This window comes from Manis javanica, chromosome 12, assembly GCF_040802235.1.
Source record: "Manis javanica isolate MJ-LG chromosome 12, MJ_LKY, whole genome shotgun sequence".
Taxonomy (NCBI): domain Eukaryota; kingdom Metazoa; phylum Chordata; class Mammalia; order Pholidota; family Manidae; genus Manis; species Manis javanica.
Genome location: NC_133167.1, coordinates 50,157,481 through 50,181,304, shown reverse-complemented (window position 1 = coordinate 50,181,304; position 23,824 = coordinate 50,157,481). Strand labels below are relative to the sequence as shown.

The 23,824-nt window shown below is 33.8% G+C and overlaps 1 long non-coding RNA gene across 1 annotated transcript in view; it reads left to right on the top strand.

Annotated features, from left to right (window-relative positions):
• LOC140844760 (uncharacterized) overlaps positions 1-23,824 on the top strand; it is a 733,388-nt gene that overhangs the window by 708,595 nt on the left and 969 nt on the right. The window contains exon 3 of the long non-coding RNA XR_012123250.1: positions 22,863-22,966. This is a non-coding gene — a long non-coding RNA (uncharacterized lncRNA). The remainder of the gene's footprint in view (positions 1-22,862; positions 22,967-23,824) is intronic.

The following is a 23,824-nucleotide window of genomic DNA, read 5'->3' as shown; positions in this document are numbered from 1 at the left end:
TCTATTACCCAATATACATCTGGATTTCAACAAAAATTTATAAGACATGTCAAAAGGCAAGAAAAAACATATTCTGAAGAGACAAAACAATCATCAGAATCAGAATTTAATATGACACAAATGCTAGAATTATCAGACAGGTCATTTAAAATAACTATGATTAATATGGTAAGGGCTCTAATGTAAAAAAAAATAGACAACACACAAGAACAGATGGGTAATGTAAGCAGCAACACAGAAACTCTAAGAAAATATCAAAAAGAAGAGCTAGAAATGAAATATACAGTAACAAAGAATGGCTTTGATAATCTCTTCTGTAGATTCAACACAGCTAAGGAATAAATGAGATAGGCTAATAAAACCTTTCCAAAATAAAAGGCAAATATTAGAAATAATGAAAAAATAGCAGAGTGAAATATTTAAGAAATGTGGGACAAAACAGAAATATTTTAGACATGTAATTGGAATACTAGCAGGTAAAGAAACACTGAGTGGAGCAGAAAAAAAAATTGAGATAATAATGGCTGAGGACTTTCTGTAATTAATGACAGACACCAAATCACAGATTTGCAAGCTCAGAGAATACCAAGCAGGATAAAGGTTAAAACATGCAGGCATACGCATGCACATACACACACGCAATCCCTAGGCATATGATATATAATGTGCTGAAAACCGAAGAAGTAAAGAGAGAATCTTTAAAAGAGACCCAGGTTCCTAAATTTAATACTGAGGAACATTTTTCACATTATCAAAATGTTTTGTTAATTTATATTTAAACATCATAGAATACAGATATAAATATATTTCTGCTAATGTAAAAGGCAAATATGTACACACATATACTTAGGGAGCTAAATTGAGAAAAAATAAAACCTGAGATTTTAGTTTATAAATTTTCCTGCAGAAGCTACAGTTCTGGCAAATAAGTGCCTGAGAGATACACGGATATGTGGCAGTAATGAATAACTATGCATATTAATCAAATGAAGTTTTTCTGTATGAAAAATGTATCATAATTATTTTAAAAATAATACACATACATATATAATATATATATTATATATATCCTTAGGATAAGAAGTATCTAGTTTTAAAACTTAAAAGAAAAAAGTTTATTTGTGCTGTCAGCTCTTTACTATCTACCAATTTGACTGTTTAGAAATTGAAGAAGTTACATGATTAATAAATATTTCCCTTCATGAAGAGGGCATCTATTCTCATTAAATAAATCAGTGATTCTTAGCAGTATTCACATTTCCAAATACACAAATGCCAGATGGCAGGGTACTAAGCATGCAAATTCTGAATTTATTATTTCATACCCTATCATCATTTTGTAATTTCTTGATTTGTGATAATTAAATTTCAGTACTACTATCCTCTTTCTCCGAGCTATTCAGTAATTTTATAAATTCTGAAAATTTTGTCTCTAAAACTCTACCTCCAAAATTACATTTAAAACCAGAGTCCTTTTCTTTTTTTCCTTTTCTTGGTTTATCTGGGTACTTTACCCCTGGCAGATAACATTCTTGTTTCTGATCATTCACCGAGGACATAGGACTTCTGCCTAACCTCATTAGCTCACAATTACAGAATCCATTAAGTTTTCACCTCATATATAGACTGATTATGAGCCCTGGATACTTTTAGTTCCGCAGAGTACTTTAAGTTCTAGTATATCTTTAAAGGGTTTAGTGTGAGGAAAATATATTAACGTCCTTCTGCTTTTGTTACCTTTTATCAGACTGCTTTATTAAAGGGTATTATTCTCTTTCTTGTATGCACAGCAAAATAACATACTATTTAGACTCTTGAAATTTGGCAAATATCTCTCTCTAGCAGTATATAAGATCTTCCCAATACCAACATAAAACATAATCAAACCTGTACATCTCCACATATATGGAAACAAAAATAACCATCTTTCCTGTATGGGAATGAGGGTTAAACCAACATAATATGATTAGAATAAATCAACATCCAGTAAGCAGAAACCTCTGAATAGATAATAAAATATAGTGAAGTAATAATAAAGTGTTGAATTTGTAATAATTAAAATGATTCAGAAGTTATGACAAAATAAGCAATTTAATGAATGGGAGTATGTCATTAAAATACAGTTCTTAATATATAGAATATGATTAAATTTCCATTTTCATTAAATAATTGAGCATAACACTCTTTAATAAATGGTATTGGTTCAACTAACTAGATATTTGGTGTGTTAAGTCCATCAAGATTTTTAAATCTTGTCCTTACCAAGAAGAAATAATCCAAATATGACAATGCTAATGAAACAAAGAAAAACATTAAATATTATAAAGTATGAGTTAAATTTTTATAGTTTTGAACTAATTATCTGTGTGTGTATGTGTATTTTAAAAGATAGTACTAGAAAGGAAAAAAATATGATACAAGTTACTAAACACAAGTTTAAACTATGTGTATGTTCTATCTGTAAATTACAACAAAGAATTATATAACCTAAAATGTCAATAGTGCCAAGACTGAGAAACCTCAGCCTTTAGAGAAGCCTTTAGAATTAACTATAACAAATACTGTTGAGAATAAGGTGAAATGGGAACTCCTTGTACCCTTTTCTGATGATTAAACTTGTAAAACTTTTTGTAAACTAGTTTAATAACACGCTATCAATATTTAATCATATATATGTGGATTAGCTAATTTTATGTCTAGAAATTATCTAAGCATGTAACTGAATAAGAAGTAAAAAATGTGTTCGTCACACCATTGCATGTGATACTGCTAAAATCTGCAAACTCTCTAGATATGGGAATACTTATTTAAATCATTATAAATACATACAATACAACATTGTACAGTCATCAGAAAATAATCTCTATCTTTTAACAGGTATGAAAAGAAAGTCATGGCATAAAACAGAATGAAAAATATCTTGAAAATCACATGTATGATGGGAGTTCATTTATCATAGACACAAAATATAAATATAAATATCATAATACGTACACAATTTTTGTATTTAGGAATGTATAGCAATGTTTGCCAAGGTGAAAGCAGTGTTTAGTTCAGGGTTGAGAAACAGGAAATATTTTAAATCTTTATTTTAACATACCATCATGGTTAATTTTATGTAAAAGGTGTTATCTTTATATTCATAAAATAGGTAACTTTGATGAACATGTAATATTGTATAATAGAAGTGATTAAAGCGGTTCTTTTCAATCAACAACTTCTGTTCAAACAGACTAATAGTTTAAACTGAACTATACTAAAATAGGTTTAAAAAGAGGCCAAGTTAAAATATTTAGATTGTTAAGGAAACCTTTTTAGGCTGTGATTCCTTTTATTCTTTACATTTTCTAAAGATGGAATCCTGAAAAAAGTGCATTTGATTAGTTTCACCATGTATTTCATATATGGAATACATGTATTTCAAATTAAGATAATTTATATTTTAATCATAAAAACATGAACATATAAACAGAATGTGTGATTAATTTCTTTTGGAACATTAATATGTTTCTATCCTTCCTTACATTTTCAAAATGTTAAATATTTGGAAATAATTTGGCTTCTATGAGTCATACAAAATGAGAATACATACTCCTGTTGGTATAGTGGATGAAACTCCATATTCTCTGATGTTTCTCCTGAATTTCCTAAAATGAGTACAGGTAGCTTTCAAGCCTTTCTGTACTCTAAGAAACTACAAGAAGTAAATATTTTTGTGGTATCCACTCTGTGACATTAGAAGAATGCTTGCCTGTTAACCTTTATACCCTTTACAGTCCTTGCAGCCACTGCCTAGTATTATTATCACTTTATTGTCTCTTAATCCCAGGCTTATTTTTCTATACCTGCTTAAAGTACTAAGGCTGGAAAAGTTCAAACCGTAGACTCCCTTGCCAGCTTTCTTTAAGATGTGTTCAACTAATGTAAGGCACTAATGAGACATTAGAAGTTTGAAGAAGAGGAGAGTAACTTCTGATTTCCACATATATCTGATTCCACATTAGAAGCAGACATCTAAGGATTTAGTACCATCTAGCTCCCTGTGAACTAGCTCTAAGAAACCCCTACTCACCCATTCCATGGCAGTTCCATCTCCAAAGTCGCCACTCTGAACTATTTCACTGTCTTTTGGGTCTTTCAGCCTTCTATAACCAGTGAATAACTTCTGTGTATTGAATCTCTTATTTTGAAATAGATAGCATGAACTGTATTTTACTGACTGTGTCCTCAGTGATATATAGACTTTGAAGCATCTGCAGTGGAGAAGTTGGAGTTTTCTCCAGATGCTTAGATGGGGAATCATTCTCAACATCCAGAACATGACTGACCTATGCAGACAAAGACACTGGGTTTCCCAAACTGCTCAGACCAGAATCTAGCCTGAGTGGTGACACATTAAGGAAAGTAAAATTCATCTACGGGACTCAGCAACTGCATAAAGAAAGATCAAGTGGACCACACAGAATTGGTGGTTAGTATGAAAGGAACTGCCAGAAGAGGTAATGATAGTTTTGTTAAATATAAGAATTTAGGAAACTATAGTGAAAAGACTTTCTCGATCTCAAACTCATGATTTATTATCTATAAAAATTTAGTATTTAGCATTTTTAGCTGATGGGGAAGAAGCTTATAGTGAATTTGAATTAGCGAACTAGAAGACAAAGTGAAATTACTCCAAACACATTTCAAGGGGAAACATACATGCATTTAGAAACAGATCTAGGACAACTAATATTGAACTAACAGTAGTTTCAAAAAAAGAGGAAGTAGCAAGTTGAGATAAATAACACTAATTAAGTTGCTAGCTGAATAAGGAATAAAATATATTACTAAACTTACTAGGGGAAGTTTTCCTGTACTTAAAAAAAGATTTCAATCTGTAGAAAGCAAGTTTTCACCAATTAATAAACAAAATATATTCACTTATTCCCAGATACAATATATGTATATACCAGTGTAATTCATAAATTCTAAGAACAAAAAGAGTGTTTTTACAACCATTTAGGACTCGGTAACAAGTTAATTAAATAAAAGAATCAGACTAGTATTAAATGTTTTATTTCTAAATTGAAAGCTAAATGATGATAGGGAAAAAATATCTATAGATTAAAGAGAATAGTATAGCAATGCAAGAATCTCATGCCCAGCCAAGACATTATTCGTCCATCCAGGTAAAAGAAAGTTCTGTGAGTAAATATGAGGATTCTAAAAATACATTTCTTTTATATCCTTTCTGAGAAAAAAACATGAGAAAGAAATCTGACTAAATTGACACAAAGGGGAGCAAAGTTTATAACAATTTATAGTTAACTTTAAATAGATTATGTTAGCATGAAAAAGAATGTGTATTTGAAGAGAGAAAGATGACTTATAAAAAAAATGAAAGTCTGCTATTTGTTAGTTTGCAGTGAGAACTGGGAAGGAAAAGTGCTTAAAAGTTTCCATCATTTAAGATGGTAGCAATGAAGGGATGGAAGAAAAAGAAAGCAATATGTGATGAATTTAACGTTGACCAAATAAGTGAATAGAAAGAAAAGGAAAAATACATAAAACAACTAAACATAAAAGAGAATAATATGAATAAAATCAGGTTTATTACTTGTTGCACCAAACGTGAATGGGCTGAATTCTCCCATTAAAAAAATAAAATAAGATTATTGGAGATTAAAAAAAATACAACATTCTAATGTCTAATCTTAGAAGTCTTTGCTGCTTTTGATGAATCTTAGGGATTATTATGAAATTATTGAATATGCTACTAATTACTTTAAACCTTCTTAGCAATGAAGCAGGATTTGACAAAAATGATAAAAGAGGAAAAATCACTTTTGTTAGAGTATGGTGAAGGAAAATTTTCTCATTTTTGGCAGAATATTTTAAAGATATTCATGTAGAAGGTGAATTTCAAGATCCTTTTCTCTATGATTTCCAAAAGAACTAAATTATTTTCTCGAGTGGAAAGGACACTAGTCTGGAGCTTGAGGTTCATGATGGGTGGGTCTGAACCATTCAGAGCAGGCTTTGGCAAGCTCTGCTTTGAGCTTAACTTAAAAAAGCACAATTCAGGTAGGCTTTTCTGTGACTAAATAAAGAAAGGAATGAAGTTGGGTTGATTTCTTAGCTCCACGAACAAGGAGAACTAGGCATAGATGGAGGTGTGGCGCCAGAACTGGCTGGGGTAGAGAGAGATTTCTTTCAGCAATTAGAAGCCCTGACCAGCCCGATGTGTTTGAGGAAGCCAGTGGCTTCAAGAATCATATGTTAAGGTGAAAGAACTCCAGTATGCCAACCAGGGAGCACTCACTCTCTTAGTATGTCCCCATTATGCCATCCTTGGACCCATACAAAGCAGCTGACTGTTGGAAAAGGAAACCCATGTTTATAACTAGAAAGTGGATTGCCCAACATCAGAATGAAAAATTTCTTCCCCACGAGGGATTTTCAGAGTTACATGTTCTCGTTTTGTCATGTTGCTATGAACAAAGACGTCATGACAGACTGTACCCACTGTGAAATAATCTACAGATTTGAGCCTCATTTTCCACATGAGGAAGTCGAACAGAGAAGTTCACAATTTCCTAAGAAATGGTAGAATAGAAGCTCATCTGGCTTCAAAGCCAATGCTCATCCCTTGGCGTCCCACACAATGCAGGGGCTGAGAGAAAGACATTGACTGAAGGCTCACAGGTTATAATGGTGCCCTAGACAAAACGTAGCTGTGAACTGGAAAGTTACTTGATGAGCTGGTGGCCCCAGCATCTACTGGCAGTGCCTTGCCAGTGTGAGTTGGGTGAAGAGAAAGTACCGGAGCTGAGTCATCCACATGGCAGTGGGGTCCAGTGGTCGCAATGTGTGGCCACACTGCCAGGGCCAGACCCCCAGCCAGCACACAGCAGACACCAGAAGAGTTCTCTTTGTGCCTCAAGACTTGACAGAACACAGAGAAGGGGCAGCAGCCAGGAAGGCAGTGTAGAGCCATTTGAGGGTAGGTGCTGGGGCCTGTCTTAGCTTAATTTTTAGTCAAACAGGAGCTTCTCAGAGGCCTAAAACAATGTGATGTGACAACTTTTCACTTTCAATTCTAAGATGTTTACTCAAATATATAGGAAAATAACAACAAAATAAATTTAAGGATATTTGAGGAAATGTATTGATTTTTAAAAAGCAAAACATAACATAATAGAAAACCAATACACTGTAGTCATGGAAATGTGCCTTAGTGCTCTTTGACTCCCTGCCAGAATGTAATTGCCAATTGCCCAGTTGTTGCTCTTTGAAATCCTTAACTGCTTTCCTAGCTGCAGCCAGCTTTGCAGGGGCTGCTCCTAACCAATAGCTGAGTGTGACCATGGATACTAAAGCCTGTTCCTGGGGGAGGTGGTCCTCCTCTGAGGGGTGACTTTGGCTCAAGAACTTTCTGAGAGCCTTGCCATACATTCTTTCAAATCGCAGTGCAGCCTACCTTCCTTTTTAGAATCGTACCACCAAGCCTTCCTCCTGTTACTTTCTCCTTCACTTGGTATTAAAACTGCCTGGTGGTCTGATGACTCCCAGACTCCCCACTTCTTCCCACTGGCCTTCGAGGCTTTGTTCCTAATAAACATCTCAAACTGCTAACCTAGTTTTGGTGTCTGCTTCTCAGAGGACTAGAACTAATATAAGCATCAACAAGCTTCCAGTTGGCTACAGCTGTAATACAAAAACAAACAAGAAAATGTTTCAAAGGACCAATAAAATAAACACATATTTGGCAATTCTAGTCTGGGGGGAAAAAGAAAACAGAAAAAAGATGTGTGAAACAAAAAAATAACTACAGGCACTAAGAGAATTAAAAATAATAGTAGGAGCAATTATATAACAATGCATTTGAAAGTTCATTTACTTATTCACTGTTTAATGCATTCTTCATTCATTCATTCATTCATTCATTCATTTATATAATCACAGCTACTGTGTGCCAGAGGTTATCTTAAGTTTAGGTTTGGCAGAGTAAACAAAATAGAGAAAAATCCCTGGCCTTGTGGATTTTATATTCTAGAGGGAAAACAGTCAATAAATATGATAAATATGTATTTACGTGGTACATCATGCAAAGGAGTAAAATGAGGCATAGGAGTGACAGGAAGTGTTGGTGTGTGGGTAAGAGGCTGTTGAATCTTCACATAAAGTAGCCTGAAAGGAGTCACTGAAAAGGTGTTATTTAAGTGTTGACCTCAAGGAAATGGGGTAATGGGACTTGTGAATATATGAATTTATCACAGAACATTCATTCAAGGCAGAAAGAGCAGCACAATGCCAGAAGCGGGGGGCAGAAGTATGCCTAATGTGGAGCAGCTAGGAAGTAAGTGTCTGCTGGCAGGAAGAACTGGGGAAGAGTGAGGGCTCAAGGAGCTCTTAGGTCAGAAGGTTAATTGGATGTCAGATCATTTAGGCCTTATGTGTCTTAGGAAAATCTTGAAAAAAATTAAGTGATATGCAGTGATCTCTAATTAATAAGATTTCTCTGGCCTCTGTGTTGATACTAGACTGCCTAGAACCAGAAGCTAAGCAGGGAAACCAGTTAGGAAGCTATTCCAATATTATAAAAGAGATTAGGGTGTATTGCAGCATGTTCATAGCAGTGCAGGTTTGATAAGTGGTCATATCCTTAATATATCTTGGATTTAAAACTGATAGAATCTGTGTGGGTAAAACTATAATATTTCCAGAATATCTTGCCTGGCTTTAGTGCATCCTCAGGGGTGTAAAGAAGTATGGCTTTAGTTCATCTGCATATCAATAGGTGTGACTCAGGAGTGGAGGGAGGTTCATCTCCAGATCAATGGGTCATTACCTGGGCAAGGAGGGCTTACCTGAACCTGAGAGGCTAAGGGGAGGGCTGGTTGACTTCTGCTGGAGTAGGAGAGAGAAATGCCCTGGACTGCAGTTTGTAAGCAATAAATGGGTTTTAAACTTTATTTCTCCCTTTGACTGATTTTGGTTTTAAGAGGTATTTTGCCCTGGGGTTTAGTCTCCCTGGAGTTACGATCTGCCAACACTGTAGAAGTGAGGTATTAGGAAATGAGAAGAATCAAAATTAATTCCATTTTTTCCCCCTAAGTAGATGCCTAGAATTCTTAATGATTTGAAGAGTGAGAGAGAGAGAAAGAGGATGGGTGGCAGGGGGATCTTTAGGAATTTAATTTTGTCTAGCTGAAATGTGATATTCGTTTTAGATATGCAAGTGAAGTTGTCAGTTAAGCATTTAAATACCGTGTCTGGAGTTTAGAAGAGAGTTCTGGCTGATTATTTGTTTGAGAGTCATTTTTATTTTGATGTCATAATAATAAAAGAGATCATTAAGAAAAGAGTGTGTATTTAAGAATAGAGAGTATGAGATGCACAATGACTGATAAAAACTGGTCTGGGAATTTGGGGGAAGAGGCAAAGGAAAGTAAAAAGGAGCAGGCTGTGCAGATGGAGAACAAGGCAAATGTGGGGTCCAGGGAAACAAATGGTTTTGTGAATGATAGAAATCATGTGTATTAAATACTGTCCTTGAGTCAAGTAAGGGGAGCACAGAGAACTGACACTGGAGGCAAATGAAGATTTAGAGCATTTTCAGTGAAATGGTAGGAGCAAAAGCCTGGTCAGAAATTGGGAGGAAAGAAACTGAAGACAGCAAACAATGTAAAATAGCTTTGCAGAGTTTTCCTCAAAAGGAGGGAGAGGAATGGGACAGTAGCTGGAGGGGGAAGTAAGGACAAGAAAAAAAGACTTAAGGGGGATCAATAACTTATTTTAAATTATCTTTCTAGTAATCAACATGGAAAATGGCTATCTTAAAGAAGTCTCCTTAACAACTGAAGGTCACAGAATTTCTCTTTTATAGAAGTATAGAGGAACTTCAGTGATAAAGCAAAACCATGCAATTTAGAAAAGGCCACCAGTCTGAAACGTTTAGAAGGGAGGGGACCTTTGTCAATAGATACACCTCCTACTGATAAGGCCACCCCTCTAGAGAGAGGGAGTCACCTGCTGTGTTATCCTAAACACATTCAGTTTATCTAACAGATGCCCAGTGTTCTGATTTCTTAGACCTCAATTTATGTTTAGATTATGAATTGACTTCTCATGGAAGATTGCTTCCCATAGGAAGAAACTATATTCATCACTTACGTACAAGTATCCTGGTTCTGTGAGCAGTTAAATTTATTAATTTAACCATACATATTGTTACTTGTATTATAATGTTTTCCACACAACTCCATTAAGTTAGAACATGTTTTAGCCATGTTCTTACAAGTATTACTGACCATATTTTTTGTTATTTGTAAAATGTGATTCTACTCTTCCACATCTTTATCTTGGATTGGTTTTCAAGTCTGTCTCTGAAAATTGTATATCAACTATCAAACATCTGAAACAGTAAACTTCTGAAATTTTAATGCTAATGTCCAAACTCTGGGCAACACAAAATTCTCCCCAGAAAGAGATGTCACCATTTTGAGAGATAGTCAATTTAGACTTCTAAGGAGTTATTTAAAAATCAATGCTTTATTCATATACTCTGTGTATATATATATATACAGTCTATCATGTGTATTCTAATATGGAGTTAGGGGGAAGAAATTTTTTTTATTAAGGTATGATTGATATACACTCTTATGAAGGTTTCACATGAAAAAACAGTGTGGTTACTACATTTATCCATATTATCAAGTCCCCACCCATACCCCAATGCAGTCACTGTTCATCAGGGCAGCAAGATGCCACAGATCCACTATGTCCCTTCTCTGTGCTACACTGTTCTCCCCGTGATCCCCCACACCATGTGTACTAAACATAATACCCCTCAGTCCCCTTCTCCCTCCCTCCCCACCCACCTTCCCACAACCCTCCCCTTTGGTAACCACTACTTCATTCTTGGAGTCTTTGAGTCTGCTGCTATTTTGTTCCTTCAGTTTTGCTTCCTTGTTATACTCCACAAATGAGGGAAATCATTTGGCATTTGTCTTTCTCCACCTGGCTTATTTCACTGAGCATAATGTCCTCCAGCTCCATCCATATTGTTGCAAATGGTAGGATCTGTTTTCTTCTTATGGCTGAATAGTATTCCATTGTATATATGTACCACTTCTTCTTTATCCATTCATCTACTGATGGACACTTAGGTTGCTTCCATATCTTGGCGATTGTAAATAGTGCTGCAATAAACACAGGGGTGCATATGTCTTTTTGAATCTGAGAAGTTGTATTCTTTGGAATACAATTCCAAGGAGTGGGATTCCCAGGTCAAATGGTATTTCTATTTTTAGTTTTTTGAGGAACCTCCATATTGCTTTTCACATGGTTGAACTAGCTTACATTCCTATCAGCAGTGTAGGAGGGTAGGGGAAAGTAATTTTAAAATGCAAAAATATTAGTGTATGCAGGTTTTTTAATGGATTTGTTCTCTACTTTTAAAATGCATAAAAGATCCTTTGACATTAATTGAGTTGCTAAATTTCCCAGAGGCATTTCTGCCAAAGCTGTAATAATTTCACAGGTACATAATTATATTAAGCTCTCTCTCAATCTAGTGTCTACCAGGGACTTGTTCTTTTCGTGAAAATAAAAATAAAATAGTGATGACTCTAATAAGTTTTATTTCCTGTTATTGACCAATTGCTCTTTAATCTTACCATCAGCTAGTGGAAAAGTCTGTCAACCTAATTTGTCAGTAAATGATTTTGTGGTATCGAATAGGAAAAAGGTAAGCATATAAATGTCCAGGCAATTTCAAGTGTGGATACCACGTACATACAGGATAATGTGAGAAGGAATTTGTAATAATGCTCTGGAAGCAGCTAGATCAACAAGCACTTTTTCTACCTAATATGTAAGGACCATGAAAATCAACATTGCTAAATATTCAGTAGTTATTTGAAGTTATTTTCCTAGCATTCATTTTCAAAGCAAAATTCCAAAGCTGCTAAAAGCTGAATCAACCATACAACAGCAATAGTTTCCTTATGGCATTTAGATGAATGATGGAAATACACATATAAAAGTCATTCTAAGTATGTGAAGGCCAAGGCTTTTTCAGTTTCACTCACAAATTAAAGTTTTGTGAGATCTCTGCTGTTTAAAATGATATTTTAAAGAGCATATTATAACATGGGCTGCTTATTTTTGTTTTTTGTTTCCAACATCAGCTGGACAGGTAAAGAAAAAAAGACAAATATCTGTGCAGCAACTTCTTGTGGATCAGATCCTAAAGATCAAGTAGGAGCAAGTAGAACACAGCCCTGGAAATCTGCCATTAGCACAATGCTAAACACCAGGCAAGCAGGTATGGCATGGCAGGTGGACTTCAGTCCAAGTAGTAGACAGAGGTTACAGCAAGGGAGGATGTCAGCAACACCGAGACAGCAGCTTCCTCCCAGCACCGTGGAATAGCCCCTCTTCTCTGGTCACACCGTCAGGGGAAGTTGGAGGGACTGCTCAGTATTGCTGAAATACCATCTTGTGCAGAGCGGCATGTAGATGCCCAGAAATCTATACACTTATAAAACATTCCAGGCCATAGTTGTATGGACCATATTTTTGTATAGTAATAATTCCATTGCTTCTCCCTATTTATCTCAGTTACCATGTAAGTCATCATCTATCATTCTGCTCATTTTATATCATCTGAACTTAAACCTCATAGTTTTCCATAAATTCATTTATGGTCTCTCCTTGTCCTCCATCCCTTTCTCTCTTTCCAATATTTTTGCATTATGGACTCACTGACTTCTGCTCTTTTAGCATAATCACTTCATCTTCAACCCTGTCACAGTGTATCCCTGCATAGCCCTGTTAACTAAACCTCATTATCCTCTACAAAAACCCCTTCCCTGGCCTTCTCAGCATTGTTTTGTTTTGTCAGACATATCAGGAGAGAGAGGATTCCTTCTTCACTTTCATTGCCAGTTCCTGACAGTCATACCTTCTTTTTCCCTACAAAATTTTTGGTCCTTAAGGAACTGCTAACTTCACTCCTGGTCTCACACCTCATTCACCTAAGATAACCAACTGTTGTTCCAGTTTGCCCAGGACGGTGGGGATCTGGAGACAGAGACTTTAAGTTATCAAACTGCAAGTCAGTCATCCTATCCCTGATCCCTGTTGTTGTTCCAGTGTTACTTTTCTCTTATATTCCAGAGCATCACATTCCTAAACATCTTAAGCTTGCTATTTATGACTGACTCATTTCTCAATTACTTGATTACCACTTTTTCTTAGCTACCCTCCCCCATTGCCACACCCTGAAAATTCCTACTGCTAGAACTTGCTGTATGGCCTCTGAAATCCCATTCTCCCAACCACATTTTCCTCTCTCTTTCCCTGAGCTCACTCTCCTTAATATCTTTAACAATATTTAGACCTTTTAGAAATAGCTAATATATTGATTCTATTGAGATGTCATTTTTAACTCTGGCCCTTCTAGTTTATATCCTTCCTTGTCCACCTTAAGTTCCATGATCCATCATCATATGCTGCTATTTACAGAGCATTTCTCTCAGTAAGCCCGAATCTGCACTGAGTAGGAGTCAGCAGGGTATTTTTAGTCAAAAATAACATCGGCCTGATGGACACAGCAAGAGCTCTCATACACTGACTGGGTAACTAGGATTCCCCAGCAGCTAAAACCTAAGAAAAGTATGGTTGTGACAATGGAGGGGAAACAAACTGTGCCAAACAGTATGGTGAAGAGAGAGAATCCTGGGAGAGCATGGTGTTTCCTCACGGTGTGCACTACGGAACAGTTTCACCCGACCTAGTGGAGTTAGAAGGGAACTAGAAAATGACTGAAGAAAAGCTCCTGGCAAAAGTTTCATTCTCTTAATCTGTAGGGTAGAATATAAAATGCATATAAACATATTTGAATTTGAATACTTAATTCTATAAGGATGCAGTGAATTTTTAATTATACCAACAACTAACATCTGTTTATAAATTAAAACAAAACAAAAAAACATAAAACTAAACACATGGAACGAAGGTGATATAAAGTATCTTTGATTTATGTTAGGAGAAGTTATACTTGTATAATTTCAAAACGAATTATCAGTTGCATTCTAAAGAGATTAGGATTAGTTAATTAATATTTAAATTTGTACAGGGTAAAATAACCAAGGAAGAGTAATCAGTCACAGTTAACACAGAGTATATTAATATTTATTGTACACATAGCCACAAGAGGATATGAGCCTATTTTGAGCCATGTAGGGTAGTATGTAATACTTATAAATTTAATTTTTTAATAGCTCTGCTATTATATAATTACCTCTGGTACTTACTGTATTGACTGATTTTCATTTTTTCCTTTTTTTTTTTTTAGTTCTGTAGTTTCCTAAGGATTTCTTTAAAAAATTTTTCTAAAAGTCTCTTATATTTTTTGTTATACTAACTTGTGTAGAAAACCCTCCAATTATATACTAAAGTACAAAGTACTGAACGTGTGACTCACATTCCATTTCATGACTGGCAATGCTTATAGAAATATTCAGAACTATAGAAGAAAAAAAATTAATGAATTAGATATTTTCCTCAATATGTTAAAAAATGTTCTAAATCTTTTTGTTAAAGTTCAGAAATGACTTTTTTTGCAGATTCTCTGCAAAGAATCATCAGTGATCATTAGGTCCCAACAAATAGAGAGATAAAGCTAAGTAGAAAATAATACACCCCATTATTAGTGGAAGAAGAAAGTCTAATGACAAATGTAACCTTATTTAAGTTGATCTTAAATTACTTTTCTAAAGCCTTGCAACGTTGGACTGTGAATGATTAATAACAAAAGTCCTTCTGTCAGTAAATGCTGGATCAATTAGTAGGCAGTGATTTCTTCTTTCTTTCATTTTTTAATTTGTCACCTACTCCAAATATTTTATTTTCTGAGTTTGTTAAACTTCTTTTTATAATCTCCCTGTATTTCCAATATTGTTCAATTAAAACACATAAAATTTAAATAAGTTCTCTGGTCAATAGAATTATAAAAAATATTAAAGGAATTAATGATTAGCTGTCTTTGAAGATTGTTACTTCTTTAAAGAAAATAACAAAAACAGCAGCAACAACCAAGATCACTTCTGGGATGCCCAATACCACAGGACATGTCATTCCAAGTAGCAATCACACTTCTGCAAAATATTGACTTTAAATATTTTCCTTTGTATTTTTAGTTGATTGTACTAGTAGAATATTCAGTTTCAGGGTTATGAAAAATTGTAAGAGTAATACAAGACTTCCTGTATAGTCTTTACCTAAGTTAATGAAATGTTAATATTTTCCCATATTTACCCTCAAGATAGATTTTTTTAATAATTTGAAAGGAAGTTACAGCAAGGTGCTATTTATCCCTAAATGCTTTATTGTCTTATTTCCCAAAATCAAGACACTCATTAACATAAATTGAGTCCAGTTATCCTAATCAGAAAATTAACATTGTAAGATAGTATGTAATCTTTAGCATTTAATCAGATTTCATTTAATCAGATTGCCCAATATACTGTATAGCAAAAAGCAAAAAATAAAAAAACACAACAATACCAGGTTATAAAAGAGTTTCTCTGTTTTTCTTCAGGTGTCATAAGATTGATTTTTCGGAGTAGGTCAGTTATTTTGTAGAATATCTCTTAGGCATAGTTTATACGCTATTTCCTAATGATTTTATATATATGTGTGTGTATATATATTTGAAGTACCACATTTCTGATGCTGGATCCTTTTCTGTGCATTGTATCAGGAGGAACATGATTATGTCTTGTCCTTTACTGGTGATGGTCCAGCTTTGGTCCCTTAAGATGGTGTCTGCTAGTTTTCTTGATTGTAAAATTACAATTTTCCCATTGTAACTGAAAGCACCTTGTGGCAGGATGCTTATGGGGGGAGCTTTGAGGCAGTGTAAATATCCAGTTAATGTTCAAACTTTCACCACTAGTTTTAGCATCCATTAATGACTATTGCCTTAACCAATTGTTATTCTGAGAAACAGATGATTTTGGCTGAACACAGGAAAAGTAAAAGATATGCCTAGAATCTCTTTGTAGTGACAGAAAGCAAGGCAGCATGCAGAAATTAATAAGGGCATGTCAAAGAACACAGATGCCATTTAAAGGGAGCCCACTGGCCAAACCTGGGACAATTTGAGTATCAAAATAAATAATACTAGTAAAGAATTATAACTCATTGATTAATTAAGAATCAACAAGACCATTCTGAAACAAACTTGGAGCAAGCTTTTCCTTATAGAAGATATTCAATCAGTAAATGGGGATAAAAAAGGTTGAAATTCGGGAATTGCCCAGCTGGGTGGCTCTGCTTTGCTCTACAGGGGTTTGAATTTTCTGATCTGACTTCATTAGCTTTTCATATCTTTGAGAAAAGGCTTATGGTGTGCTTCACATGAAAGCCCAAACTATACTACAAAAATTCACTTTGAGTCCTTATATCATTCCTGTATTCCCTTCTTCATTCATTCACTCACTGATCAATTATCGAGCACCTACTATATGCACTAGGCATTGAGAATACACACGGAGACCCAGTTGTTGAGTTGCTCAAGGAGTCAATGTAGCAATCACAAAAATAAACCTTGGATTATACTAAAAAACAAAAATAAAAAAATAAGTTTGAAATTCAAAAATAATATATAAAGAGTGCTGATAAGGAACAGCATCAGTGCTCAGGCTTAAAAGCAAGGGAGAAAATATCATTAAAAATCTAAATTCTGCAGATAATGTATGACAGGATCACTGAAGAAGAATTTTGTGTACTTCACAATTTTAAGAGAAATTCTGTACTCAGTAAAGATCTAACTTGGAGCGCTGTTCTCGCCATGGTTTGAAGTTAAATGATGTAACCTTAGAAGCATGCAGAGTGTAACCAGGAAAGCAGAGAATGGACTTCAGTGAGAAGTCATCAAAGATGATGCAGTTGGCTGTTTTCCAATTAGTAAAGTCTCACAAACCTAGTAGAACTCTTAGAATCTTTGTTATACTCCTCCAGCTGGTGAAGCTACTCAGAAAGCATGCAAGTTTAGAACTAGCCATCTCGAATTTTCTCTCATGAAAAGAACACTATTTCCATGGATAACAGAGATCATTGAAGATGAGCTGGTTTCAAGGGTAATTAAGTTCACTAAAAACAGCAGTACATATGACACAAGAGAGTTTCCAGTGGGTGTATAGACTCTGTGTTAAGTCATATTCTTTGATCACCTGCTGCAGGTATAAGCAAAAGTGTGCATTCTTTCCTCACAGACACAAGTTTGCCATCTTTTGCCATCTGCTCTTCAGAGACAGGCAGATAAAACATATTGCATTTTAATAAATGAGTTTTGTACAGCAATAATGTACTCCTACTAGCATGATGTAAAGTTAAGGAAGTCCTAAATAAAGTATATGTGCACTGGTATGGGTTGAGGGGTGGCGAGCGTGGAGAAGAGACTGAATAGGTCTTTGCTTCCCTTCTTGATACAAAAGCTATATTGAGAAGTCACTCAATGTAGAAGATTTAATATTGGTCTGTAACCACAGTGTCCAAGAAATGAAGCCAAGTAATTAATGTAAAGTGAATGACTGGCAGGAATTAGTTCCTAAGATTGAGAGGTGTAATTGAGTTAGAATAATATGGAACACTGTAATAGAGTAAAACAGTCTCCCTGGGTAGTGTTCTTTCCCTGGCTTGTCACGCTCTGGCCACAATCATTCAGTCCCTCAAACGCAGTACAGCTTTCCCTGGCTCAGGAAGCCTGCTCATGCTGTTCTACTTGGAATACTCATCTCTTTACCTTCCACTCATTTTTACCTATGTAATTGCTAGAAATCAAGTAAATCTCAGCTCTAATATTCTGTCCTCTGGTATCCTTCTCTAATCTTCCTAGCCAGGTCAGATTCCATGAGAAATAATATTTTATTTAATAGTTACAGACATATATTGATTATAGTTGCTGTTTAACAACTATTTGTGTGATTCCTTAATTAATTGTTGTCTCCCTCACTGTTCTATAAATTCTAAGTGGTCAGGCATGTTTTGTTTTGTTTCATCTCTACTTCTCAATATTCTCTATGACCTAGGATATTTTATGGCAAACAATATGTCCTAATTAATTAAACAAAACTTGGTGGGGGGATGCTGAATGTGGATATAGAAATAAAAGATGATGATGCATAACAAAGCAGCCAAGAAAATAACTGCTAAAGCAATTCCATTCATTTCTCCAGACATTTCCTCTTAAAACAGACTATCTTTTACAAAGTCGAGTATATCATCATTTTAAAAGCATTAACTAGAAACACACACAAAGTTAAAACAATTTTTAATAACAAGCAATCTTTCATAACTACAACATATCCTAAGCTAATTGTGTTTGTGTTTTAAATGATCTTTTAGGGTGTATATTCTACCTTTCTTTAGATGAGAAATTTCTGGTTCAGAAACATCAAAGTTTTTACCCATAATTGCAATTAATATTGGTTCAGAAGAAACTCAAGCCCAGGTCTTCTAAATATATGTAGTAGGTACTGGACAGATAACAAACATAGTGCACCAACACTTTAGTTCTTATAATTTGTTGATGGTACATTGGTCTGTGGAATTTGTAATGATTATTTGATCTTGAATTGCATTTCATTTCACCCCCTCACCCTGCCAAAGGCAAACATAACTAATCTTTTCACTTTGATTTTAAAAGGGAATTGCAAAAGTGCTATAATTATTTCTAGATAGCAAGTTATGCTTATGCTCAACTATTGTCAGCTAGATGTCATGTTAAAAGGTACTTCCATAAAAGCTATCACCAATGATTCTTGATTCACATATTATCACTAAAACAAGATCATATATTTAACTAATTTGTGTTCTGACTTCAAAAATGTTCTAAACAGCATTTTTAAATAATCAGATTCTAGAGATTAAACAGTAAATAAAGATAAAGTTTTGATGTCTGTGAGCTGAACTTTAGTGCCATGCTTACTTATAACTTGTGCATATTCTACTATGTTCTTAATTCTTTTATATATTTATCTACTTAATATAGTCCTAAATTATCAACTCTGTTTCAGTGAAGGTGTTTATTAGATGTTTATGTATAATTTACAATGACTAAATATTGAAAAATAAGCATTTGTGGAAGTTCATTTTTCATTGGCAAAATTATTTTCTATTGAAGCAACCTGATATTTTGAAGAATTCAAGTGACTTTTAACAAATGAGCACATTACAGCTTTGGAAGGCCTATGTTTCCCACTAGCTGATGAGAACTGGATATTGGGAGAGAATTTTCTGGTCTTTAAAATACTTTATATAGAGAGAAATACTTTTCTAATATTTATACAAAGCAAGAATTTCACAAAATGACATAAAATATTCATTGTATTTCCAAATTTAATCCTTAGGAAAATTCCATTTTATCACTATGTAGTTGAAATGCATCATTCTTCCCTATCTTCATGCATGCAGCTTGTATTTTCTACATTTTTTTCCTTAAGAAATCTGAGACACCAGGCCATTTCTTTGTTTGATATATTCATACTGTATTAAATTTCCATCTTCATAATTTATTAACACTCTACATTTGTATAATTCTTTTTACTTGCCCAGTGACTTCACTGTATTTATCTCTTTTTATTATAATAATCCTATTGTTAAGTAGGGAAGAAATCTATCCCTTTTTACCATTTAGGAAATGAATACTTAGAGAAATTAAAAGATTGTCTAAAGATCAGACAGGGAGCAATACAGGAATCTTAACACTGAATCCAGTTCTTCTTTTGAGTCCAGGGATTTTGTCTGTTAACATAAGCTCCTGCTTATTAGATTTTGAGAGGTAAAATCTACCTCAAATCTCAAACTTGCAGAAATCTCTTTATCTGAAAAGTATTCAATTTTAATTCTATGATTAATTTAGAATCTAGTAGAGGTTATTTATTAGAAATGTAGGTCTTTATACAATTAAGTTACCTTATTTTTAAATTCTCATTAAGTGCTAGATTATGTAAAGGATGAACACTTTTCAACCTATATTCAAATCATCATTCAGGCACAGAAACTGTGTAAGGGAAGGATATGCGAAGTGCAGCAGGAACCTGTAAAGCAGTTAAGGCTATATAGGAGGCAAAGACAGTCTGCTGCAGAGACTTTGATTGGATGGGGAGCTACTCAGTAGGTGGTTGTGCTAGAGGATGTGGTTATAATAAACAGAATAAGCTATTCTGCAAAAGCATGGATGAATGGAAGGCCAAGGGAAAGAATTTAGTTTCACTATGACTTAAATGAAGAGAAGTTGACATAGTTTGTTGTATTTATTTTATATCATATATATATGTATATGCCCACACACACATACACATATATATTTACTTATTTTTATTTTTCTCTCTAATTAGAAAACATATTAAGGCCAAGGGTATATATTATTACCTTGTAATTTAATGACACCTAATGCAGCAAGTGCTTAATGAGTAAATAATGTTAAAGAAAGTGGTTGTAGATTCATGCCAATATAGTAATGGATTTCCATTTTCTGAACAGCTCTTCACTTATTTGAATTAACACACAGATTGCTTTTTAATTTTTATGTTTGTATTGTCCTAGTCAAAGTCAATTATTTAAAATACACATGCCATGGGTGTGTAGATTATTTTATTTTTTTAATTTAAAGTAATCTATTATATCGTGATTGAATACCTACCAGAAGGAAACCAAAATGTTGGTTTCCAGATGAATATGGAAATAAATATATATTAGCATTCTTGAAGAACTCTTCTATCTAAAAATTCTCAAAATTGCCCATTATTTTCAGTTTGAACATGTTTGGCAACTCAGTCAATACAAAGTTAGATATGTAATTTATCAATGTAGTAAGTTATCCTGTTACAGTATAGTTAAGTTTGAAAATTGTGTCAGAGACTAGGAAATCACCATATTTTTAAGTAAATTGTCAAAGTGGAAAAAAAGAGAAAAACATCTCATTGAATTCCTGCATTTTTTAGTGGTGACTGTGCATGAAAGACATGGGACCCGTAGGAAATCTTACTGTATTAGAATTTTTATAAACGTTTGTTTTTCCAAGAACTTTATATCCTCTAAATCACTTACTGAAGTAAAAATTGTACATTAAAAAAGGGAGTATGGGTGTAACTGGTTTCATAAACTAACTTACCTTCAATTTTAAATGCTAACCTGTTCATTCAAAGCTACAATTAACCACTTGTAAGAGAAGTTCTATTAGGAGAAATTCTTTAAAATGTCACCATAAAATTTTATTTTGCAAGATAATTGCCTACCTGGATTGCCAAAAATAATGTATTTTTCATGGAAGTTTTATAAAACTCTGTATTTGCAATATGTTTATTTCTGTCATTGATATTCAAAAGTTACACCTATGTTCAAATTCATTTTTGCTAATGTTGCTTTTATCTGTAAGATTTCATCAGAAATTTTCCAGACTGGAAACATGAGAGCCAGAATGGAGACAGCAGTCTTTCTCTAGGAAAAACTGCATCACCAGTACTCTACAAGAGCGAAATGTGTTTATATACTGTATTAAGAATAGAAATCGGAATTGGGGAAATATACTATCAAGGCCAGGAAGATACCCACTAGGAAAGGATTCTAAGTCATAATTCTCTTCCTAGAGTTCATACTGTAAACATAATGTTAACTTTCTTGAGGACAGAATCTGAAACACACTTTTCTATCAACACCCTATCTGATTTTTCAGTCTTTTAATTGATCATTTTTTTATATATTTATTAATCTTCATAAAATGTTTATTGAGATTTTAATATATTGAATTTATTAAAGATACAAAAAACATAAATATATGTGTTAAAGAATAATAAAATGAACAGATTTTTATTCAACATTCTACATGAGAAAATTAACATTATAAATTATATATCAGTTTAGGATATTTACCAGGTACCTGTCCCCATTTTCACCTCCTTCCTACCTTCTCTCCAGAAGTAACCAGTAAAAACTTTGTGCTTATTTCTACTCTTTTATTCAAAATTCCATCACACTTTCACACGTACAGTGTTTATTTTTTAATTTTAACATACATGGAAAAATTTGCTCTTCTTTCACAATTTGCTTTTAGATTAATAATTAAATTTGTTCTCCTTCAAGGTGATGTCTGTATCTCATGTTTCACTTGTTTTCACTGCTGTAATATATTCCATAGAACTAGTAGAGAAAAGTCACAGTATATATACCTAGTCTCTTGTCAATGGGCATTTGGGAATTTGGGTGCTTAACAGCTGTTGCTATTATGAGAACATAGGGTATGGTCTTTACATGTTTAGTATTACTTGAGTGAAGTGCAAGAATTTCTCTAGAATAAATAGAATATAATTGATGAGAGATGGAATATGATCACTTTCTACTCTATTGGACAATTCCCAATTGTTTTCCACAATGGGGGTATCAATCTACTTTCTTACCACAACTCTGATGTTCTGCCTCCTCACACATAAGTGGTATTAGCAGACTTACTACTTTGCTAGCATAATGGGCAGTGAGGGAAGGGGTGTTAAGCACAGATTTCACTGTGCTTTTAACAATTTCCCTTATTATTACTAAGACTTAAAGATTGCTAAGGTATTTTCATACGTTGATTGATTTTTCATATTTAGTTTTTTTCCTAAAGTCTATTTCATCTGATATTGTTGCAGCTACTAGATTCTCTTTAATATTAGCTTTGCATATCTTTTTCCTTAATTTTATATTTAATATTTTTGTCCTTAATGTTGTAAATGTGCCTCATAAGCAATAGGTATGTAAAATTCTTTCTACCCATAAAATTTCTGTCATCTATCAATCATCTATTTATCTATCTCTCATCTATCAAGAGATTCCCAAGAATCCTACCCACAAGTCTCAGAATCAGGTATCAGCAGTCTTCGCAGAGCTTCACAGCTTTTCTACTACATTGTATCCTGAAACTTCACAGAAGGTATTGTTTTGTTTGTTTTTTAGTACATTACCTAATTAGAAGGTATCTCTTAAAAGACTGCAGAGCTATATTTGAAACAAAATAGTGCTCATAATCATTTTTCAGAGAAAAATGGAGCAGAGTTCCACACAAACCCTACAGTTGTATGAGTTTAACATGAGTGTGGTGAACATGCTTCCTGAATGAATGAGAAAATCTGTATCAAGTAAGTCTTATTTTATGACTTACGTTGGATAGCCCTTGATGGGAGTCACTGCCCTGTGAAAATGCTCTTGTGTGAAGAGGGTGGTGAATAAGAGTCCAATCCTCAACTGGTCACATTTCTTAATGGGCTATGCATTTCATGAGGATATTTTTAAAAACAGGCATGAAGCTTTAAAAAATTAAATTTTATCCTCAATTTTTTATAAAATTTTGCCCAAAATTGTGTCTAAGAGTAGCTTAACTTAAAAAATTGAAATTAGTCAAATGTAGCATTATTTCATTTTAAAAATAGCAATCTCAGAAGTACAGCTTTATATATTAATATGAATATAAGTAGATATTTCTGCAACTACTGATACATTTTCCCTTCTGCTCCTTTAACAACCTTCATGCTTTCTTCTCACAATCACTTTTATTTCTTAATTTTCTGGTTTTGAATTATAAATTGTCTGTAAATTAGATTCAAGCAAGGGAATTCAAATACTTCTCTTCATTAATTCTTTTATTCATCACTTGAAGAAGGGAGATGGGAAGTTAAATGTTTATTAAAATTCTAGTACATTATTTAAGTCTGTTAGAGTTGAATAACTTTATTTCTGATTTTATTTGAATGATTTTATTTTGAATTGGTTCTCTTTAAGGAATCACCACTAT